Below are 24669 nucleotides of genomic sequence, written 5' to 3'. Positions count from 1 at the left end.
ATATGGGACATATGAAAATACTTTCCTTAAATTCTTCTGCCACGTTTTATGGATAATCTACTTCCATACTACTAACGGTATGAAAGCTTGGTGGCATCAGTGGAACATTTTTCATCTCAATTATTTGTTAGACATAAGATTAAATGGTGTCATATTTACTGTAAAAGAACCTAACTTCATGGAATTTGAAAGTAAATTGTAGTTGTCTTATTTTATTAATTTGGAAATATTTCACTTGGCAGTTCCCTCTCTTTGACCAAATTTCCTCATCTATAACAAGACAAGGTCGTACCTTCTTTACAGTCCTTTCTTCTCCTGGTGTTCATTGGTTCTTATTCTTTCCTAATTAGAATCTAATTATTGCTGTAGAACCACAGATAGCAGCTGAACATCGGTCTTTCTCTGAATAATCATATTTTATCTGCAGTCCTTAAAATGTGTATAATTGTGTAATATTACTCACAGAAGAAAGGAAGCATTAAATTTACCTTTAATGCCATAGGCCAAAAGTCAACTATATACTTCCAAATTGAATTGGGTTTTTAAGAAGTTGATTTCCTAGTATCTTAGCTTATCTTATTTTAAAGGAGAAATATATCAATTTACATTAATTTAAGAATTAATATAAAAAGAGTCAAGCCACAACTTTAAGCTATAAAATTGGGAAACTGGGGACTGGAGATGAATCACCTCTGGCAGAACAATGGAAAATGGAAAGTTACTTTCAGTAAATATACTCAATGACTTTTCCAGAGAAAAAGAAGTTAGCAAAGACCTGCTGACCCTCAAAGTTCTTCCAAGTGACCTAGAATCATGAGAATTTACCCAATTGAGCAAAGAGAGTTTCCAATTTTATTGGGAACCAGAAATTTTGCAACCAATTGCTTGCAAGTTTTTCCCCTTTCTTGTCTTTTGATTTTTCTAACTCCTACATTGTGTCAGCTGAAAAACATTCTGAGTCGCTATTGTAGAAGGAATGGGTGGGCCCATGTGATACAGTTTCCATGTATTCCACTGAGCATTTAATACATTCCTAGGTTCATTTTAGGTTCATCATTCAATTTCTCTTGAACTAAAAATCCCCAGCCCAGTGAAACTCCTTATAAAATGGAAAGAGTCTTCATTGCCAGAAAAGATCCAAATAGAGATCTTTGGAGATTTCAGGAATAAGTAATGGAACTAAGCTATTGAAGCCACAAAATACATTGATTTCCTCCCTAGGAAAAGGATCCAGAGTCAAAGGCAACTGTAAGAAGTTGCACATATCTTTGAGTGTTATTATGAAAGAAGACTGATTAAGCCTGGGGGAGCTGACTCATTGGAAAAGACTCTGATGCTGGGAAAGACTGAGGGCAGGAGGAGAAGGGGGCGACAGAGGATGAGATGGTTGGATGGCATCATCGACTTCAATGGACATGAGTTTGAGCAAGTTCCTGGAGATGGAGAAAGACAGGGAAGCCTGGTGTGCTGCAGTCCATGGGTCACAAAGAGTCAGACATGACTGAGCGACTGAACAATAACAACAACGTCAGTGGAGGACTTGAACTGATGTGGGTTTTATCTCCACAATTCTCAGGGACAGCAATAGGGGATTAACTCTCAGTTTAGTTGCTCAGTTGTGTCCAACTCTTTGCGATACCATGGACTGCAGCACATTAGACTTCCCTGTCCATCACCAACTCCCTGAGCTTGCTCAAACTCATGTCCATTGAGTTGGTGATGCCATCTATCTCATCCTCTGTCATCCCCTTCTCCTCCTGCCTTCAATCTTTCCCAGCACCAGGATCTTTTCCAAAGATTCAGTTCTTCACATCAGGTGGCCAAAGTATTGGAGTTTCAGCTTCAGCATCAGTTCTTCCGATGAATATTCAGGACTGATTCTCTTTACGATTGACTGGTTTGATCTCCTTGCAGTCTAAGGGACTCTCGAGAATCTTCTCCAACAGCACAGTTCAAAAGCATCAATTCTTTGGTGCTAAGCTTTCTTTCTTTTTTGCCTTGAGAACCCCATGAACAGTATGAAAAGGATTAACTCTATTTAACCACAAACTTGTTTGAGGTTAGTATTTTACCAGGAACATGTTTATAAAGAAATATTAGAATTTACTCTTCTTCCTCCTTTGCGGCAAGTAACAATATACATGTTTTGCTTAACCTCTTCAGTGGTTTGGAAATGTTTTGGTTTAACTAGAGAGTACTTTATTAACGGCAGTTCATCTTACAGCTTTCTTCATGACTTGCCCTAAGAACAAAATTAAACTTCCTGAATTTGATTTCTCTAAAATATATCCACCAAATGCAATTGCCCTTTCTGTCAAATAAGCCCTTTCTGGTGTGTAAGTCTGAAGTGATTTTTTTCCCTCTCTCATTATGGTTGTTCCAAGACTCTTGACATTCTCTAAATCATCTTTCGCTCAGTACAAGAGGTCCATGAGGAAGTCAAGATCGATGGCAGACTTCATCTCTCTTGAATTTTAATGCAAATGTCGTTCCCCTAATCAAACAAAGGTTAAAAAAGGAAATCAAATTAGCTTATTACAAAAGCCAGCATAACTGAACTGACAAGAGAAATGCTTTCTGCATGAAAAGCCCTTAATCAATACCTTAAATAAGAATGTCACTGGAAAGAAGGGTTCATATGTGGTCAGTCATAATCTGCAAATCAATATGGTCTTTTTAATAAATATTTGACCACAACAGCTCAATAGGCATTGCCTGTAACAGTTCCTTTCTTTACACCAAAATGAAACAAAATTACAGCATAAATGTAATGTTTAGGGCATAACCTAAGCTGTGAGGGAATTCAAGCTTAGGGCTATTTCACCCTTTAATCATTGCATGTTAAGCATGGGAGAGAGTCTCCTCAGAACCTTTTCTGGGATTCTAGTCCCCTACGTAATTTAGCTGTTCAAAAGTAAAATGATGTCAGAATATAGATTACTTATTAGAGCTAGGTGCAAGTTTCCTAGTCTAGGCTTAGTTTGGTTATCTGAAACTATTTAATCAAATATTATACATGCAATATAACTTCAAATTTTTTAACTCAAATCTATAAAAATACAGTGATGTGGCAGATAACATTTTATAAGTCAGTATATTTTCATTATATTCAATCAAAACTGTAATCAGCTAATATCCAATAAGCACTTTCTGCATTTGGTAGCACCATATGTGCTAAGTGATAGGTTGTTGGCATTGCTACTGATGTGACCTGGAATCTTCCTCTTATTGGATGTGTGACCTTAGGTATGATCACTTAATTTTTTGTGCTCAGGCAGTCAGTCAGTTCAGTCACTCAGTCGTGTCCAACTCTTTGCAATCCCATGAATTGCAGCACGCCAGGCCTCCCTGTCTATCACCAACTCCCGGAGTTCACCCAGACTCACATCCATCGAGTCAGTGATGCCATCCAGCCATCTCATCCTCTGTCATCCCTTTCTCCTCCTGCCCCCAATCCCTCCCAGCATCAGAGTCTTTTCCAATGAGTCAACTCTTCGCATGAGGTGGCCAAAGTACTGGAGTTTCAGCTTTAGCATCATTCCTTCCAAAGAACACCCAGGACTGATCTCCTTTAGAATGGACAGGTTGGATCTCCTTGCAGTCCAAGGGACTCTCAAGGGTCTTCTCCAACACCACAGTTCAAAAGCATCAATTCTTTGGCACTCAGCTTTCTTCACAGTCCAACTTTCACATCCATACGTGACCACAGGAAAAACCATAGCCTTGACTAGATGGACCTTTGTTGGCAAAGTAATGTCTCTGCTTTTGAATATGCTATCTAGGTTGGTCATAACTTTCCTTTCAAGGAGTAAGCATCTTTTAATTTCATGGCTGCAGTCACCATCTGCAGTGATTTTGGAGCCAAAAAAATAAAGTCTGACACTGTTTCCACTGTCTCCCCATCTATTTCCCATGAAGTGATTTTTTGTGCTAGAAAGTATGAATATGAATGGTGTGTACTTCAAAGGCCATTTTGGAGATTTAAAGCCATAATGTAGGTAAAGATGCTAACATAGGGTGTGGCCCATTGTAAATGATGATACACAGTAACTCTTATTATTAACTATTATTGAATTGTGATGATAAGCAAATAAAGAAATACAATTTAACACACAGTTCTGGTTTGAACAGCTCAATAAGACTCAGTAGAATTAAATAAAATTTACCTCTATGACAAACCTAGACGGCATATTAAAAAGCAGAGCCAAAAAAAAAAAAGCAGAGCCAGTACCTTGCCAACAAAGGTCCGTCTAGTCAAAGCTATGGTTTTTCCAGTAGTCATGTATGGATGTGAAAGTTGGACCATAAAGAAATCTGAGTGCTGAAGAACTGATGCTTTTGAAATGTGGTGTTGGAGAAGACTCCTGAGAGTTCCTTGGACTGCAAGGAGATCCAGCCAGTCAATCCTTAAGGAAATCAACTCTGAATATTCATTGGAAGGACTGATGCTGAAGCTGAAACTCCAATACTTTGGCTACCTTATGGGAAGAACCAACTGTTTGGAAAAGACCCTGATGCTGGGAAAGATTGAAGGCAGGAGGAGAAGGGGACAACAGAGGATGAGATGGTTGGATTGCATCACTGACTCGATGGACATGAGTTTGAGAAAGCTCCAGGACATGGTGAAGGACAGGGAAGCCTGGTGTGCTGCAGTCCATGGGGTCGAAAATAATCAGACACGACTGAGCAATTGAGCAACAACCTTGGAAAAACCTATCAGGTCATTGGATATATTCAACTATAGTCTGTAATTTTACAATATTCCTTTGATTTGCTGTCTTTCCCTTTTGCCATCAAATAAGATAGTGGAAAATATTTTTTTAAAACTTTCCTTCAGTTCAGTTCAGTTGCTCAGTCACATCTGACTCTTTGCAACCACATGGACTACAGCATGCCAGGCTTCCTTGTCCATCACCAACTCCTGGAGTTTACTCAAATTCATGTCCATTGTGTCGGTGATGCCATTCAACCAACTCAACCTCTGTCATCCCCTTCTCCTCCTGCCTTCAATCTTTCCCAAATCAGGGTCTTTTCCAATAAGTTGGTTCTTCTCATCAGGTGGCCAAAGTATTAGAGTTTCAGTTTCAGCATCAGTCCTTCCAGTGAATATTCAGGACTGATTTCCTTTAGGATGGACTGATTGGATATCCTTGCAGTCCAAGGGACTTTCAAGAGACTTCTCCAACACGACAGTTCAAAAGCATCAATTCTTCAGTGCTCAGCTTTCTTTATAGCCAAACTCTCACATCCATACATGACTACTGGAAAAACCATAGCTTTGACTAGATGGACCTTTGTTGGTAAAGTAATCTCTCCGGTTTTTAATATACTCTCTAGGTTGGTCATAGCTTTTCTTCCAAGGAGTAAGCGTCTTTTAATTTCATGGCTGCAGTCACCATCTGCAGTGATTTTGGAGCCCAAGAAAATAAAGTCTGTCACTGTTTCCATAGTTTCCCCATCTTTTTGCCATGGGGACCAGATGCCATGATCTTAGTTTTCTGAATGTTGAGTTTTAAGCCAACTTTTCACTCTCTTCTTTCACTTTCATCAAGAAGCTCTTTAGTTCCTCTTCACTTTGTGCCATCATGGTGGTGTCATCTACATATCTGAGGTTATTGATATTTCTCCAAGCAATCTTGATTCCAGCGTGTGCTTCCTCCAACCCGGCATTTCGCATGATGTACTCTGCATGTAAGTTAAATAAGCAGGGTGACAATATATAGCCTTGACATACTCCTTTCCCAATTTGGAACCAGTCTGTTGTTCCATGTCCAGTTCTAACTGTTGCTTCCTGGCCTGGATACAGATTTCTCAGGAGGCAGGTCAGGTGGTCTGGTATTTCCATCCAGAATTTCCGAAGTCAAAGGCTTTGGCATGGTCAAAAAAGCAAAAGTAGATGTTTTTCTGGAACTCTCTTGCTTTTTCAATGATCCAGTAGATGTTGGCAATTTGATCTCTGGTTCCTCTGCCTTTTCTAAATCCAGCTTGAACATCTGGAAACTCACGGTTCATGTATTGTTGAAGCCTGGCTTGGAGAATTTTGAGTATTACTTTGCTAGCATGTGAGACGAGTGCAATTATGTGGTAGTTTGAACATTCTTTGGCATTGCCTTTCCTTGGGATTGGAATGAAAACTGACATTTTCCAGTCCTGTGGCCACTGCTGAGTTTTCCATATTTGCTGACATAATGAGTGCAGCACTTTCATGGCATCATCTTTTAGTATTTGAAACAGCTCAACTGGAATTCCATCACCTCCACTAGCTTTGTACAGAGCGATGCTTCCTAAGGCCCACTTGACTTTGCATTCCAGGATGTCTGGCTCTACGTGAGTGATCACACCATCATGGTTATCTGGGTCATGAAGATATTTTTTTGTAATAGTTCTGTGTATTCTCGCCACCTCTTCTTAATATCTTCTGCTTTTGTTAGGTCCATACCATTTCTGTCCTTTGTTGATCTTATCTTTGCATGAAATGTTCCCTTGGTATTTCTAATTTTCTTGAAGAGACCTTTAGTCTTTCTCATTCTATTGTTTTCCTCTATTTCTTTGCACTGATCGCTGAGGAAGGCTTTCTTATCTCTCCTTACTATTCTTTGGAGCTCTGCATTCAAATGGGTATATCTTTTCTTTTCTCCTTTGCCTTTAGCTTCTCTTCTTTTCTCAGCTATCTGTAAGGCCTCCTAAGACAACCATTTTGCTTTTTTGTATTTCTTTTTCTTGGGGATGGTCTTGATCACTGCCTCCTGTACAATGTCACGAACCTCTGTCCATAGTTCTTCAGGCATTCTGTCTATCAGATCTAATCCCTTGAATCTGTTTGTCACTTCTACTGTATAATCATAAGGGATTTGATTTAGGTCATACCTGAATTGTCAAGTAGTTTTCCCTACTTTCTTCAATTTAAGTCTGAATGTTGCAATAATGAGTTCATAATCTGAGCCATGTCAGCTCCTGGTCTTGTTTTTGCTGACTGTATAGAATTTCTCCATCTTTGGCTGTAAAGAATATAATCAATCTGATTTTGGTGTTGACTGTCTGGTGATGTCCATGTGTAGAGTCTTCTCTTGTGTTGTTGGAAGAGGTATTTGCTATGACCAGTGCGTTCTTTTGGCAAAACTCTTGTTACCCTTTGACCTGCTTCGTTTTGTATTCCAAGGCCAAATTTGCCTGTTACTCCCAGTAGCTCTTGACTTCCTACTTTTGCATTCCAGTCCCCTAGAATGAAGAGGACATCTTTTTTGGGTATTAGTTCCAGAATGTCTTGTAGGTCTTCATAGAACCGTTCAACTTCAGCTTCTTCAGCATTACTGGTCAGGGCATAGACTTGGAATACTGTAATACTGAATGGTTTGCCTTGGAAATGAACAGAGATTATTCTGCCATTTTTGAGATTGCATCCAAGTACTGCATTTCAGACTCTTTTGTTAACTATGATGGCTACTCCATTTCTTCTGAGGGATTCTTGCCCACAGTAGTAGATATAATGGTCATCTGAGTTAAATTCACCCATTCCAGTCTGTTTTAGTTCACTGAGTCATAAAATGTCGATGTTCACTCTTGCCATCTCCTGTTTGCCTTGATTCATGGCCCTAACATTCCAGGTTCCTATGCAATGTTGTTCTTTACAGCTTTGGACTTACTCCATCACCCATCACATCCACAACTGGGCATTGTTTTTGCTTTGGCTCTGTCTCTTCATTCTTTCTGAAATTTTTTCTCCACTCTTCTCCAGTAGTATTTTGGGCACCCACCAACCTGGGGGGGGGGGGGAGTTCATCTTTCAGTGTCATACTTTTGGCCTTTTCATATTTTTCATGGGGTTCTCAAGGCAAGAATACTGAAGTGGTTTACAATTCCCTTCTCCAGGGGACCACGTTTTGTCAGAACTCTTTGCCATAACCTGTCTTGGGTGGCCCTACTCAGCATGGCTCATAGTTTCATTGAGCTAGACAAGGCTGTGGTCCATGTGATCAATTTGGTTAATTTTCTGTGACTGTGGTTTTCATTCTGCCTGCCCTCTGATGGATAGGGTTAAGAGGCTTATGGAAGCTTCCTGATGGGAGAGACTGACTGGGGGGGAAACTGGTTCTTGTTCTGATTGGCGGGGCCATGTTCAATAAATCTTTAATCCAATTTTCTATTGATGGGCAGGGCTGTGTTCCCTCCCTGTTGCTTGACCTGAGGCCAAAGGATGGTGGAGGTAATGAAGATAATGGCAACTTCCTTCAAAAGGTCCGCTGCAGGCACTGCTGCACTCAGTGCCCCAACCCTGCAGCAGGCCACCGCTGACATACGCCTCTGCCAGAGACTCCTGGACACTCATGGGCATGTCTGGATCAGTTTCTTGTGGGATCACTGCTCCTTTCTCCTGGGTCCTGGTGTGCACAAGGTTTTGTTTGTGCCCTCCAAGAGTCTGTTTCCCCAGTCCTGTGTAAGTTCTGTTGGTTCTATGGTGGGGTAAATGGCGACCTCCTCCAAGAGGGCTTATGCCATACCCAGGTCTGCTGCACCCAGAGCCCCTGTCCCTGCAGCAGGCCACTGCTCTGGTACTTCCACAGGAGACACTCAGACACAATTCTGGCTCAGTCTCTGTGGGTTGGGTGTGCATTTTGTGCCCTTCCCGGATCTGAGCAGCTCAGACAACCAGGTGCTTGGCAAGTGCACTGTCCTAGGTGGGCCATGCATCTTAGTCACCTCCGTGGTCCCGGCTGCTCGGTTTTACAGGTGCCCCATGAGAGCACTGTCTCAGGTGTGCTGTGTGTCTCCTCTGGAGAGCTGATCTCAGGCTGTGACCCTCCTGGCAGATGTCAGCCACCCAGGATCTCAGGAAGATGTGGTTAGCAGCTGGGAGCCTCCTCATGGTTTGGTTGAAGATGCCTGCATCTCTGGGGCTGAGATTGCAGCAGCCCCTTGCCTTCTGGCTCTGGCTGTTGCAAGCCTGCCTCTCTGCCTCTGGGTGGGCAGGGGCCGGTATGCAGCTGGCTAGCTCTCCTTTGGTATTTGCTCAGTCCTTTGTTCTGTGAGTGGGCCAGGCTGCATGTTAGCTTGTTAGGTTAGAGCCTTTCACAGGAAAATTCTCTTTTCTGCAGTTGTGGTTAGGCATGTATTCTGTGGGTTTTTCTTTTTTTCCAGGTTATGTTGCCTTCTGAGATTCCAAAACTCCCCACAGATCCACCTGTGAGAGGGTTTCCTGCTGTGTGAAAACTTCTCCTCCTTCACAACTCCCTCCCCAGGACAGGTCTCCATCCCTAACTCTTTTGTCTCTCTTTTTGTCTTTTATATTTTGCCCTACCTCCTTTTGATGGGGCTTCCCTTGTGGCTCAGCTGGTAAAGAATCTGCCTGCCATGTGGGAGACCTGGGTTTGATCCCTGGGTTGGGAAGATCCCCTGGAGAAGGGAAAGGCTTCCCACTCCGGAATTCTGGCCTGGGTTGCAAAGAGTCAGACATGATTGAGTACCTTTCACTTTCACCTCCTTTTGAAGAGAATGGACTGCCTTCTGGGTGCCTGGTGTCCTGCGCCAGTGTTCAGAAGTTGTTTTGTGGAAGTTGCTCAGCATTCAAATGATCTTTTGATGAATTTGTGGGGGAGAAAGTGGTGTCCTCATCTTATTCTTCCACCATCTTGAACTGATAATTTAAAAAAACCCTCATAATGTCTCATTAGAGAAGTTCAAAAAACCAAAAAAGCAAAGGGTATAAACACTGTTCCAAAGATTCTGCATATAAAGTTATTCTACACAGTGAGTACATAGCCTTTCTTACTTTGTCCCTCTTTTTTGAGATATAATTTTCTTTTATTCTCTCATAGCAGTTTCTTTCTTAGAGAAGCTTTACAGGGACTTCTGTGGTGGTCCAGTGGCTAAGACTCTGCTCCCGATGCAGGGGGTCCAGGTTTGTTCCTTGGTCAGGGAGTTAGATCCCATGTACCACAACTAAGACCTGGCACAGCCAAGTAAATAGATGTATTTTTTTTAAGTTTTACAAAGCATTTTCCTTAAAAAACCTTGGATTTCTTAGTCTTGATATGCATGATCAATAAATGCTTTTCCTCCTACACTTGAAAAAATATATGCTACTCTCTATATACGGAATCTAGAAAGATGGGACTGATGAACCTATTGATACAGGGCAACAGTGGAGACGCAGACACAGAGAACAGACTTACGGACGCTGGCAGTGGGAGGAAGGAGAGGGTGGGATGAACGGAGAAAGTAACATGGAAGCATATACACTGCTGCTGCTAAGTCGCTTCAGTCGTGTCCGACTCTGTGCAACCCCATAGACGGAAGCCCACCGGGCTCCCCCGTCCCTGGAGTTCTCCAGGCAAGAACACTGGAGTGGGTCGCCATTTCCTTCTCCAGTGCAGGAAAGTGAAAAGTGAAAGTGGTGTCGCTCAGTCATGTCCAACTCTTAGTGACCCCATGGACTGCAGCCTACCAGGCTCCTCCGTCCATGGGATTTTCCAGGCAAAAGTACTGGAGTGGGGTGCCATTGCCTTCTCCAAGCATATACACCACCATGTGTAAAATAGATAACCAATAGGAATTTTCTGTGTGACTCAGGGAACTCAAACTGGGCCTCTGTAACAACCTAGAGGGGTGGGATCGGGTGGGAGGTGAGAGGGAGGCTGAAGAGGGAGGAGACACATGTGTACCTAAGGCTGATTCATGCTGATGTACGGCAGAGGCCAACACAACGTTGTGAAGCAATTTTCCTTCAATTCAAAATAAATGTTTGGGAAAAAAAATATGCTATTCTTATCTTTCTGAGACAACTTTGAAGTGGTTTCTTCATAAAGTAGGCCTTTCTCTCAGTATCAAAGGACCAGACAAAGAAGAGCCCAGGGTAAATTTACACATCAAAAACCAACCACCTGGCAAGACGAGGAGGCCTCTTACTGCTGGTGCTACTGCTCATTCATTTAATTACTCTTAGGTGACCATGTCAAACTTTCTAGACAGGATCCTCAGGAGCTAAGTGCTTTGAATGTTTGAACTATATTAGTTAATGTAAAACCAGTGTCCTTGAGTGTTAGAGATAGTGTTCCAGTGAATTATAAAATATGCTAATTAAAATACAATGTTTTTTTAATGGGATTCTTTCTTGATCTATTAAGATACCTAATTTAGGGCCATGCATACATTGGCACTATGACTTTTCAAATGAAGAAAAGTGATGATGGTGCAATAATTTCTAGTGTACAGAGTGCTCTATTTAATCATTCCCACATTTATTATCTGACTTAACGCTCACAGCTATCTTATGAAATAGGTATTATTTTTCACATTTTACAGAACAGGAAAATGGAGCTATGAGCATTCAAGGATGTGTCCCAAGTTATACAGCTAGAAAATTATCAGAACAAGACTTTAACCTTGGCTCCTTAGTTTCAAATGTTTCCTTCTTTCCCATTATATAACACTGGTGAAAACTTCCTAACTTTTAAAAATATGTGACAAGACGAAACATCTCAGAGATCAAAGACAGAAATGATTGATACAATTGTGTGCTAGTGATTTTCTAGTAACACTATTTTAAATTTTCATGTACTATATGATTTTGAGGCAAAATCCTTGCTTCAACATATTGGCATTTGAGGCCCATATAGATGTTCTGTTTCTACTTTTAAACTAAAAAAGGATCAGAAAAATTTATAGAATCAGAAAAATGGATAGAAAAATTTGCATTGCTCAGTTACAAGCTTCCTATAGTAAACTATTTTGTGAGTAATCATGATGTTCAGAACTTTAGCATTTCCACTTGTCTTGTGAATTTAAGATGCTCTAAAGTAATGAAGGGTGACCTATTGAAACTGGCAGGTTAGACATCAAGTAATTAGATTTGTTCCAGAACTTATCTATTTCTGAGAAACAATTGCAAGCTTAGTCCCATGTGGGATGAGTCCTGTTTGCTTTCTGGACTCTAATTTCGATAAATCAAGGTCATTTCACTTAGCCTATGTTCTTTAAAACAGTAGTCCCCAACATTTTTGGCACCAGGAAACAGTTTTGTGGAAGACAATTTTTCCATGGACTGGGGTGGTGGAGGGTTGGTTTCAGGATGATTCAAGTGCATTACATTTATTATGCATTTTATTTCTATTATTGTTACATCAGCTCCACCTCTGATCATTAGGCATGAGATCCAGGAGGTTGGGGATCCCTTCTTTAAAACACATACACCTTCCAGAAGGGCATTGCTTTCTTTAGCACAGGGCATAACAAATGAATTATTACTAGTTAGGGTTCTTATTGTGAAATGCCAGAGAGAAGAAGACAAGGGCTTCCCTGTGGTTAGGGAGTGAAAGAATCCACCTGCAACGCTAGAGACGTAGGAGACACGGGTTCTATCCCTGGGTCGGAAAGATTCCCTTGAGGAGGAAATGACAACCCACTGCAGTATTCTTGCCTGGAGAACCCCACGGACGGAGGAGCCTAGCAGGCTACAGTCCGTGGGGTTGCAAAGAGTTGGACATAACTGAGCGACTGAGCATGAGCACAAGAGAGAAGGGCATTCATAGATTTGCTGTGGAAATGAAGGTATTCTGATGTCAAGGATAGAATCAGTGCTCCAAATATCTGGTTTCTGGATGTGATGCTGAAAGAGCAGAAAGAAAATGAGTGAGCTGAACTCTGTCTGGCCTATGGGCTTCCAGACAATGCAGAGGAAGTTTGCATGTGAATGTCTGAATTAGTCGAAGGCCTCCATCAATCAATCAATAAATAGCAGTCACACCCTAGTAGGTGTGCAACGTCATGTTCCAGACTATGGGAAATAGATGCACGTGAATAAACAAAAACTCATACCTCAAGAGATGTATAGCCTAATGAGGACGTTTCAATATATTAGAGAGCCACCAATGAGAGGCCTTCAGTGGGCGGAGAGGCGTAGGGGGGAGGTTCAGTTTTCTTTGCTTGAGTTCAACCAGCATTGAGGAATTGCTCAGCTTTGGAAGGTTCCCAGTGTCAAATGGAGCAGTGTGGCCCAGGGAAATGGACAGAAAGTGCCAGTGATGGTCCTGGGTGATTGAGAACACACACTTTCCCTGAAGCCAGCTCCTGGTTGGCAGATGTCCGTGTGTGCTTAGTCACTCAGTCGTGTCCAGCCTCTTTACGACCCCATGGATTGTGTAGCTCTGCCAGGCCATGGACTGTTAGCCCCACCAGGCTCCTCTGTCCATGGAATTCTCCAGACAAGAATATTGGAGTGGGTAGCCATTCTCTTCTCCAGGGGATCTTCCCAACCCAGGAATCAAACCTAGGTCTCCTGTCTCGCAGGCAATTCTTTACCATCTGAGCCACCAGGAAACCAGACCTACTGTTCCTCAAACGGGAGATTATATACCTCTACAGGATTCTTCAACTCTCTCCAGAAGCAATAGTTTGAAAATGTAGCTAGATTGTCCTTCAGATCTGGGGTAAGAGAACAAACGTGCTTCATTGTAAAATGGAATCGACTCCTATTCCAGGTGATCCCCCGGTAAAGGACAGGAATTCCTGCCGCAGAGCCAGGGCCAGTGGTCAGCTTGTAGCTTCCTAGGTGGCAGACAGGGGTTCAGGATCATACATGAATTTGACCTCCACCCTTCTCGTGAAGGGGCCCAGGCCGAGCTCTCTAGAGACAGGGTTTAAGGGCAATTTGAACACCTCTTTCCTGGTCTCCAGGCCCTCTGAAGAGCGTCTGAAGGCCCTTGGGCTCATGACGCTGGTCTCCCCTCTGAGTCTTGGATGGGCCCCCAAGCATGGTTTGTGGGAGGCCCAATTTCCATACTCAGGCTGTTTTCTCCACTCCTGCCTGGTGAGGGAAGCAGGAATCCTCTCAGCACCACGTTTTATATAATGTGATGCATAATGAAAACACATTTTCATGGTATGGGGAAAAATGCAAAAGGTGGTTGTGCCATTTTATTCAGCAGAGAGAACTAAATATATATGTTTCTTTTTTTTTTTTTCAGTGAATCATTCCTGTGATCTATTTTTCTGACTGCAAAACATCAAACTGTTAAGGAATTATAAATAGCACGCAAATCAATCTGTGGCCTTGCTTCATGCAGGTTCTTTAAATCCCAGTAATGATTTAACAGGCAAACATGCCCAGTTCACCTGCCCGGGTGAAGTGCAGTGATTCTCCTGCTGAGCGGTGAGTGATTTCTTCCCTTGTTCCAACTGGGTGCTACGGTTCTTTTTTTTTTTTTTTTTGCCTCGTTACTGATCCTACACGTCTTTCCAGTAGCTTCTGTTTATCTTGTGCATTGGATATGCCTCTGGTGATTTTCTTTCTGCCTTGTTCGCTGGGGTGGCGTCTGGAAATGTGATCAGGCAGAGGGTGAACAGCCTCACAGAAGCGTCCTGCTTTCCAAACGAGCCACGGGTTGCAGAGATCTCAGGGGCTTCCTCCACCAATAAAACATAGAACCAGTCTTGCCACTAAAGCACAATTCAGGATTGTACTTATAATGGAGATATAATTTGTATCTGGTGAATAAATAATATCATAGCTGGACTGGACTCCACACACTTTTTCCCTTTCATAATTTTTGTGTTAAAGGCATAATGCAGAAAAAAGCCTTGTCAAAGCAAGCACAAGAATTCCAGGTTTGCTCACTGGCTCGGCTGATGAGGGATGCCAGGTTTGGTGAGTAGGTATGGAAGTTTTCAATCCATTCAGATTCTGCTCTTTAAAACTGGTTTGGAAACTACCTCAACCAAATGAATTGAGATGAGCACGGTGAGGGACATAATCTGTGCGTAAGCAAAATATCCGAGCCCAAGCTGAATATGTCCTGTGCTTAGATTGTTTATAACCCAGTGTTGGCTTGAACCTCGGCTTACATGTGAAGAGGTTTTACCCTGTGGTGTGTGCTCTCCGTGGGTCCTTGTGCTCTTGGGCAGCAACTTCTCTGAGAGCCATGGCACCAGTGACCTTACTGCTTCTGGACATTGCTCTGTGTGCTGATTCTTCATGGCTCCACCTGTGCAAGCTCTGCCAAATCTCCAGAACTGGTCCTCCTCCACGGATTGCCCCCCAGGATGGTCGGCGCCCAGCTATCATGAGGCTCAGGGAGAAAACAGATGTTCTGTCCACATCCTAGGCTAAGGTCCACTCCAGAGCCCTTGATTCCTGTCCCAGAATTGACTCTCTTTTCTCAATAACTAGCCAGAGAAATATCCACTACCCATAGAGACAGCCCATTCTTACACACAGGTGTGTAACAGCTTGATATCAGTTTCTTTTGGATTATTTATTCATTAGTAATGTCCTTCATGATAGTTGATACCAAGTCCATGCTGGGCTGTGCCAAACCCTGGCCAGGTGTTTTCCATGCAGTCTCTTCTGGTGGGAAGAATGGTCTGGTAGGAAATACAGTTTCTTTCTATCTTGTGCTAAGTCTCCAACCTAGGTTTTCCACAATTTCCAGAGCACACTGCCCTCTGAAGTTACACAGAGCTGAGAGACATTGACAGAACCCTTTCCTCAATATCCCCCACCAAAAGGCAAGAAATTCTTAAATGGCCTTGGCTCAATTAATTCTAGTAATGTTTCAGTTCTTCAAGCAAATTATCTTCTCAATATTACAACTGCGTTCATGTCAATGGTTATGTCCAAATACTAGGAAAAATAACAGAGTATCTTCCTTTAGATCTATAAAATTAAAGGAATACTTAGAGACTTTTTACCAAACAAGAGCTAGCCTTGAAAAAGGTGAATACACATCTTCAAACTTTTTATAGATAGAAATTCTTTGTGGCTTAGAATGGTTCCTTTTTCCAGATTCTAAACTCCGAGTTGCAAAACAGATAATACAAACTTTGATAAATCACCATGCAATGAGCTTAATAAGAGAAAAATGTTCTGTGTATGTTGTTAAGCACCTTTTTTTCCTACTTGGGTTACTTGAGGAATATGAATTAAAAGAAAAGGGATCAGAGCCAAGGGGTTAGTGTATAGGGGTGAGTTGAGAGGAAAACCTAAACATACATTGAGCATCAGCTGTGTTCAATGCTGTGCTAGATAATTTACATATTTTATTCTGTTCCTCAACCATCCTGTGATTTAGTGAATATTATAGTCCTTGATGGATAAGAATAAAATATAAGCTTGAGGAGATTCCCTGGTGGTCCAGTGGTTAAGACTCTAAGCTTCCAGTGCAGGGAGAGCGGGTTCAAACACTGGTCAAGAAACTAAGAGCCCATTCACCATGCGGCACAGCCAAAAATAAAAAAAATTTTTTAATGTAGGCTTAAGGATTTTAAATCTCTCATGCAGGCTCACACAACTTGTTTGTATATGTAGACCTTGGACTCAACAAAGTCTGTAAGATTCCAAATCTTTGCTCTCTCCATGACTATTTTAGAGAATATGTATATCAAGCTATGGAAGCCTGGTTGGATTCCCTTCATCCCAGAGACCGCTGCATACACTTTGTTGGCCAAAACAAACGTCACCCTGTACCTTGGCCAATTCAGACTCTAGTAATTCATTCATCTGAATTCTCAGGATGTGCCAGACACAGTAGGGGCTGTAGACACAGAAGCCGGTGTTAGTTGCTCAGTTGTGTCCAAGAGTGCAGCCACGTGCACTGTAGCCCACCAGGCTCCTCTGTCCATGGAATTCTCCAGGCAAGTATACTGGAGTGGTTGCCATTCCCTTCCCTAGGGGATCTTCCCAATCCAGGAATTGAACCTGGATCTCCTGCATCAGAGGCAGATTCTTTAGCCACCAGGGAAGCCTGTGTCAGTGGGGGAAGTCATTCCAGCACAAAGCACTTCTAAGTCTCCTGACATCACACTACACCCCTGGCTGCTGATCCCACACCAGTCACCCTGAGAAAAGACATGAGGTTGCAGCCTTGGATCATTTGGGCGCATTAAGAGAACTTGAACATGAAGAAGACTCTCCCAGGATTATTTGCTATTTTCCACATTCTCACCGTCTTTTCTGTAACTCTGTGTAATTGACTGTGGATTTTTCATTGTAGGAGGGTATTTTCAGTCAGGAGAATATAGTCAGGGAAAAAAGGAGGTGAAGGAAGAGATTTATGAGGCTTTCAGGAAACTTACAGGAAAATCCCCTAAAAAGTCATCATTTGTTATTCTTAGTATCGACTTGTTAAAAGTGAATCTCATTACCTTTGTTTTATCTGGCATGTTTATGGAAAATGTTTATTTATTAATGAATTTTCCTAAAGCAAATGCAATAGACACGTAAGGGCATGCTCATGATCACTTAGCTGTGCAGCTGTGTATATTTATTACTGGTCTTTAGAGACTGTTCAGAAATGGAGGGTTCCAGGAAAACAACCCCAAAGCATTCAACTTCTTAAAATGCATGCATTCCATGAATCATTTATTCAAGGAAATAAGAAGCAAATATATTTTGAGTTTGTCTGTGATCAAAAATAATCTTCCTCAGCATCTTTCCCAGAATTGTCCAGAACAATGTTCTTTCCCTTCCAAGAGATGCATGTGGCTCTGAGGCCCTGGTTCAAAGAGGTGTCAGAGTTTGCTCTCCATCAGCTTGATCTGGTCACATGAGAGCACGGAGGAAGCCCATCCATGATCTCCTTTTTGGGTCCTTGCACTTCCTGCTCCTTCCACTCTTACAGGTGTGTTGGGCATCCTGGAATTCCATAAAGGGAAAGTGAAAGTGAAGTTGCTCAGTCGTGTCCGACTCTTTGCGACCCCATAGACTGTAGCCCTCCAGGCTCCTCTGTCCATGGGCTTTTCCAGGCAATAGTACTGGAGTTAAGAGATCCCTAAAGGAGCAGGAGGCACCACCTATGAAACGCAGTCATGCAAACCAAGACTGTCACACAGGAAGGGGTCTGCAGGCCCCGTCATCACTAGCTCCCTTTTTCTACAGATTTGGAGGCCGAGAGCCAGAGAGGGTCACCTGACCTGTCTGTGGTCACCTCGTAATAACCAGAAAAGCTGAGACTCTGACCAGGGTCTTTCCCCCGTTCCATACTGAGCTGGGGGATGTCAGGGACTTCATCTGATCTAAATTTCTGTCTCATATGAAAGAGAAGCAATCACAGACTGGGTCTGAAACTCTGAGAACATGCCGGGCACCTCCCGGGTGGATCAGTAACACTTGTCATCAGAAATCCCAGGAAGAAGGGAGAAACATGTGTTTGAATGAAGTATATTCATAAAGAGTAAACACGTGGTGCACATTATGGAGAGAGTGCCCTGCAGCAAGGTCTAGGCAGGGCTTCTTGCCTTAAAACCACAAGCTGAGGACTTAGTGCTCTGGCATCCACAGTTACCCCTGGGCTTTGCTTCACTGACCAGCAACACCTCACAATGAGAAGGCTGTTTCCTGGGTGCTGGAGTCTGACTGTAGGCCTGGCCTATTCCAAGCTGTGATCTTTTGCTCTCATTTTTTTCCTTTTTTTATTTTTAGGATGGTGCCAACATGGATATTCTCATTAGGCCCTGTGTTTCTACATGTATGTGGGTTCCTGAAACAGCTCTCCTTTCCTTCCCTTGATAAATTCTGATAAGCTGGCAGTTCAACATATCCAGTATCTACCTCTTACTGTCCTGGAAGCTCGGGAAGGCTGAAGAAGAGACACAGCACAATAGATTCTTGGGCTGAATTTGACTGGCAGACATACTTCATTTGACTCAAAGAGTATTTAAAATATTTTGAGACAATGTTTAAAAAACTGGTGGCCTCATATGAGAACCTGGATTTGGAGTATGTCTTGTTAAATAAAAAAATCAGCCAATCTGTCCATGCTGGGCCACAGTTCCCTGTGGCAGAATCGTCAGGGTCTGAGCCCTGTGGATGAGCCAAGCATTCTCTCACTGAGGTTTGCCATATATCTTCATGACAGCAATCTGGGTTTACAACGATTATTGAAGAGGAAACAATAAAAGCCACTAAACTGCATCTCCACCAGAATTTGAATATTCTTTTATTTACCCACTTACAAATACTTGTTAAAACCTGACTCTATGCTGGAACCTGTTCTAATATTGGGGGAATGATTTTTCTGGTGGTTCAGATGGTAAAGAATCCGCCTACAATGCAGGAGACCGGGGTTCAATCCCAGGGTGGGAAGATTCCCTGGAGAAGAGAATGGCAAACCATGAAGCGTTCTTGCCTGGAGAATTCCATGGACAGAGGAACCTGGAGGGCTACAGTCCACGGGGTCGCAAAGAGTCAGACATGGCTGAGCAACTAACACTTTCACTTTCACAGTGAAGCACACAGATAAGGTTCGAACCTGTAGAGGAACCTGCAGTCCAGGAGGAGAAAGAATTGAGCAAAGCATGATTACTGGAAGAAGCCAAAGATACCAAACTGTGCTCCACAGAGAACTACAACTGAGCTATCTGATGGGGACTTCAGAGAGGAACCCAGGAAGGCATCTCTCAAGAGCTGGCGTCTGAGGTCTGAAGGAAGAGGAGGGGTCAGTTGTGCAGTCATCAGGGAGACAGGGTTCCAGGCTGAAGACAAGGCTAGTGCAGTGGCTCTAAGTCTTGTTCAGGATTTGAAGGAAGGTCTATGTGGCCGAAGAGTGTGGACAAGAGGAGGTAGAGAGGCGGGAGGAGCTATGTAGCCCTTTGTAGCCCAGTGAGATAGGATTTTAGTCTCAGTTGGATGCAACCCACTGGAGGGTTTTATGCAGCAGAACAATGTTATCTGCCTCAAGTAACTACTTCTGAATGTGTAAGTTTCCACTTCAAAACTGGAATTACATCCTGCATCTAAGAGAGGTAAGCACTTCTTAAGCTGCTTCGGTTTTCCTAAAAGGAATGACTTACTCTCTGTAAAAGTTACAGAATAAGTCATTTCCTGGGGCTGCCATAGCAAACGACCACACGTTTGGTGACTTTAAACAACAGAAATGAATTCCTACAGTTCTGGAGGTAGAAGCTCAACGTCTGAGGGCTTAAACCAAGGTGTAAACCGGACTGGGCTCCCTCCAAAGGCTGGGGAGAACCCGGCCCTGCCTCTTTCGGCTTCCAGTGGCCACAGGTGGTCCTTGACTTGTGGTCACAGAAGCAGACCCCGAGACACAGATTCAGTGCAGGTAGTTAACTTGGTTGGTGATGCCAGAGGCACTGGCAGGGGAGTGGCGGGAGGTGGGGGGTTACAGTGGAGCAAGGGAGCCAACAAAAATGCGTTATTGAGGAGAATGGCACTATGGGCCATGGACGCTCCCTTCTACAATGACCATGAACTGTCAGTCATCTGCTGAAGGCTGCCTCAGGGGACGTGGACTCCCCCACACATCTGCCTGACTCCTCAGCCAACTGGAGGCCAGAGAAAGCCCTCAGCGAGGAGTGGGAGGAGCTTGCATTTGGGGGCTGCAGGACTGGCTCACCTAGGGCTGAATATGGAGAAGCTTTGGGCAGGATCTGACATCTGCTGTAGTTGACAGCATTGTTAAGATTTCTCTTGAGCCTGTTTTATCTTATATTTAAAATTAGTGGATCTATTTCTGAAGAGATTTACTAAAGACACAAGGTGAGAAAGTTTATAAATATTCTACTAAACAGATGGTTTCATTCACATTTACGTTTATCTATATGAATAGAGAACATTTAATTTAAAATTTATTAGCAGTCTGACTCAACTCTTAAGTGCATATGAGCACGGATCTAGTAAGTTCTTAATTCTTAGGAGTATATAAGCATGTATCTATTAGGTATTAGGTATTGTGAGCGTGTAAAATAGAACAAGATTTGGCCCCTTTGTCCAAGTCACATAGAATTCCTGGGCAAGATTCTTTACCATCTGAGCCACCAGGGAAGCCCAAGTGGGCAAGATAGAGATGCACAAATTGTTTTCCTAATAGCTGCCACGGTACAGGTTCATGAAATTGAAGAGTCAGTATCTCATCCGTCAGCTGTTTTCCACGGCAGTGCTGTCCCAGGTACCCACAACTCAGGGGTACACAAAGCAGAGGAGAACTCACATTGGTCTGTGGAATTCCTAGCGTGCTACTTCAGTTCAATCACCCTCTGTCTCTCCTGCCTGATTTCCTCCCACTTCTAGGCTTTGATGCTTAAGCCACACGACCATTCATGAATTTTTTGATCCAGACTTACAGAGCTTGTGAATAGCAAAGCCAGGTCAGATGGGACCTGGGTGATTCCTGGGCCCAGGCTTTGTGCTCCTACTGCCACACTCACTGGAGACTGGCAGTTCAGTTCAGTGCAGTCGCTCAGTTGTGTCCGACTCTTTGCAACCCCATGAATCGCAGCACGCCAGGCCTCCCTGTCCATCACCAACTCCCGGAGTTCACCCAAACTCATGTCCATCGAGTCGGTGATGCCATCCAGCCATCTCATCCTCTGTCGTCCCCTTCTCCTCCTGCCCCCAATCCCTCCCAACATCAGAGTCTTTTCCAATGAGTCAACTCTTCGCATGAGGTGGCCAAAGTACTGGAGTTTCAGCTTCAGCATCATTCCTTCCAAAGAAATCCCAGGGCTGATCTCCTTCAGAATGGACTGGTTGGATCTCCTTGCAGTCCAAGGGACTCTCAAGAGTCTTCTCCAACACCACAGTTCAAAAGCATCAATTCTTTGGCACTCAGCCTTCTTCACAGTCCACCTCTCACATCCATACATGACCACTGGAAAAACCATAGCCTTGACTAGATGGACCTTTGTTGGCAAAGTAATGTCTCTGCTTTTGAATATGCTATCTAGGTTGGTCATAACTTTCCTTCCAAGTAGTAAGCGTCTTTTAATTTCATGGCTGTAATCACCATCAGCAGTGATTTTGGAGCCCAAAAAAATAAAGTCTGACACTGTTTCCACTGTTTCCCCATCTATTTCCCATGAAGTGATGGGACCGGATGCCATGATCTTCGTTTTCTGAATATTGAGCTTTAAGCCAACTTTTTCACTCTCCTCTTTCACTTTCATCAAGAGGCTTTTTAGTTTCTCTTCACTTTCTGCCATAAGGGTGGTGTCATCTGCATATCTGAGGTTATTGATATTTCTCCCGGTAATCTTGATTCCAGCTTGTGCTTCTTCCAGCCCAGCGTTTCTCATGATGTACTCTGCATATAAGTTAAATAAGCAGGGTGACAATATACAACCCTGACGAACTCCTTTTCCTATTTGGAACCAGTCTGTTGTTCCATGTCCAGTTCTAACTGTTGCTTCCTGATCTGCATATAGATTTCTCTCAAGGCAGGTCAGGTGGTCTGGTATTCCCATCTCTTTCAGAATTTTCCACAGTTTATTGTGATCCACACAGTCAAAGGCTTTGGCATAGTCAATAAAGCAGAAATAGATGTTTTTCTGGAACTCTCTTGCTTTTTCAATGATCCAGCAGATGTTGGCAATTTGATCTCTGTTCCTCTGCCTTTTCTAAAACCAGCTTGAACATCTGGAAGTTCATGGTTCACGTATTGCTGAAGCCTGGCTTGGAGAATTTTGAGCATTACTTTACTAGCGTGTGAGATGAGTGCCATTGTGCGGTAGTTTGAGCATTCTTTGGCATTGCCTTTCTTTGGGATTGGAATGAAAACTGAACTTTTCCAGTCCTGTGGCCACTGCTGAGTTTTCCAAATTTGCTGGCATATTGAATGCAGCACTTTCATAGCATCATCTTCCAGGATTTGAAATAGCTCAACTGGAATTCTATCACCTCCACTAGCTTTGTTTGTAGTGATGCTTCCTAAGGCCCACTTGACTTCACATTCCAGGATGTCTGGCTCTAGATGAGTAATGACACCATCATGATTATCTGGGTCATGAAGATCTTTTTTGTACAGTTCTTCAGTGTATTCTTGCCACCTCTTCTTAATATCTTCTGCTTCTTTTAGGTCCGTACCATTTCTGTCCTTTATCAAGCCCATCTTTGCATAAAATGTTCCCTTGGTATCTCTAATTTTCTTAAAGAGATATCTAGCCTTTCACATTCTGTTGTTTTCCTCTATTTCTTTGCATTGATCGCTGAGGAAGGCTTTCTTATCTCTCCGTGCTATCCTTTGGAACTCTACATTCAGATGCTCCTTTTTTCCTTTGCTGTTCGCTTCTCTTCTTTTCACAGCTATTTGTAAGACAGCCATTTTGCTTTTTTGCATTTCTTTTTCATGGGGATGGTCTTGATCCCTGTCTCCTGTACAATGTCACAAACCTCCGTCCATAGTCCATCAGGCACTCTATCTATCAGATCTAGTCTCTTAAATCTATTTCTCACTTCCACTGTATAATCATAAGGGATTTGATTTAGGTCATACCTGAATGGTCTAGTGGTTTTCCCTACTTTCTTCAATTTAAGTCTGAATTTGGCAATAAGGAGTTCATGATCTGAGCCACAGTCAGCTCCTGGTCTTGTTTTTGCTGACTGTATAGAGCTTCTCCATCTTCGGCTGCAAAGAATATAATCAATCTGATTTCTGTGTTGACTATCTGGTGATGTCCATGTGTAGAGTCTTCTCTTGTATTGTTGGAAGAGGGTGTTTGCTATGACCAGTGCGTTCTCTTGGCAAAACTCTATTAGTCTTTGCCCTGCTTCATTCCATATTCCAAGGCAAAATTTGCCTGTTACTCCAGGTGTTTCTTGACTTCCTGCTTTTGCATTCCAGTCCCCTATAATGAAAAGGACATCTTTTTTGGGTGTTAGTTCTAAAAGGTCTTGTAGGTCTTCATAGAATCATTCAACTTCAGCTTCTTCAGCATTACTGGTTGGGACATAGACTTGGATTACTGTGATATTGAATGGTTTGCCTTGGAAACAAACAGAGATCATTCTTTCATTTTTGAGATTGCATCCAAGTACTGCATTTTGGACTCTTTTGTTGACCATGATGGCTATTCCATTTCTTCTAAGGGATTCCTGCCCACAGTAGTAGATATAATGGTTATCTGAGTTAAATTCACCCATTCCAGTCCGTTTTTGTTTGCTGATTCCTAGTGTGTTGACATTAACTCTTGCCATCTCTTCTTTGGCCACTTTCAATTTGCCTTGATTCATGGACCTAACATTCCAGGTTCCTATGCAATATTGCTCTTTACAGCATCGGACCTTGCTTCTATCACCAGTCACATGCACAGCTAGGTATTGTTTTTGCTTTGGCTCCATCCCTTCATTCTTTCTGGAGTTATTTTTCCACTGATCTCCAGTAGCATATTGGGCACCTACCAACCTGGGGAGTTCCTCTTTCAGTATCCTATCATTTTGCCTTTTCATACTGTTCATGGGGTTCTCAAGGCAAGAATACTGAAGTGGTTTGCCATTCCCTTCTCCAGTGGACCACATTCTGTCAGACCTCTCCACCATGACCTGCCCATCTTGGGTGGCCCCACAGGGCATGGCTTAGTTTCATTGAGTTAGACAAGGCTGTGGTCCATGTGATTAGATTGACTAGTTTTCTGTGATTATGGTTTGTGTGTTGCCCTCTGGTGCCTCCCGCAACACCTACCGTCTTACTTGCGTTTCTCTTACCTTGGACATGGGGTATCTCTTCACGGCTGCTCCAGCAAAGCGCAGCCATTGCTCCTTACCTTGGACGAGGGGTATCTCCTCACAGCCGCCCCTCCTGACCTTGAACGTGGAGTTGCTCCTCTCAGCCCTCCTGCTCCCACACAGCACCGGCTCCAGAAGAGGCTGGCTTGGAACACTCATTGGTGTGCCTTCTCCCATCTTTGGAAGTTGTCCTCTGACCCACTCACTACTCAGATGCAGGCAGT

At 43.0% G+C, this 24669-nt stretch overlaps 2 long non-coding RNA genes across 6 annotated transcripts in view; one reads left to right on the top strand and one right to left on the bottom strand.

Moving 5' to 3' along the window:
- Positions 1-24669, bottom strand: part of LOC139186445 (uncharacterized) — a 173996-nt gene that overhangs the window by 55891 nt on the left and 93436 nt on the right. For all 5 annotated transcript variants that reach the window (XR_011569998.1, XR_011569999.1, XR_011570001.1 and 2 more), the window contains exon 3: positions 1-24669. This exon is cut by the window's left edge and continues 14619 nt beyond it. This is a non-coding gene — a long non-coding RNA (uncharacterized lncRNA).
- LOC109568135 (uncharacterized) overlaps positions 1-24669 on the top strand; it is a 44514-nt gene that overhangs the window by 1792 nt on the left and 18053 nt on the right. Inside the window, exons 2-3 of the long non-coding RNA XR_002182209.2 lie at positions 13959-14143; positions 18410-19731. This is a non-coding gene — a long non-coding RNA (uncharacterized lncRNA). The remainder of the gene's footprint in view (positions 1-13958; positions 14144-18409; positions 19732-24669) is intronic.

This window comes from Bos indicus, chromosome 13, assembly GCF_029378745.1.
Source record: "Bos indicus isolate NIAB-ARS_2022 breed Sahiwal x Tharparkar chromosome 13, NIAB-ARS_B.indTharparkar_mat_pri_1.0, whole genome shotgun sequence".
Classification (NCBI taxonomy): Eukaryota; Metazoa; Chordata; class Mammalia; order Artiodactyla; family Bovidae; genus Bos; species Bos indicus.
Note: the sequence above shows the minus strand (reverse complement) of the source record. Positions and strands in the feature narration are given on the sequence as shown.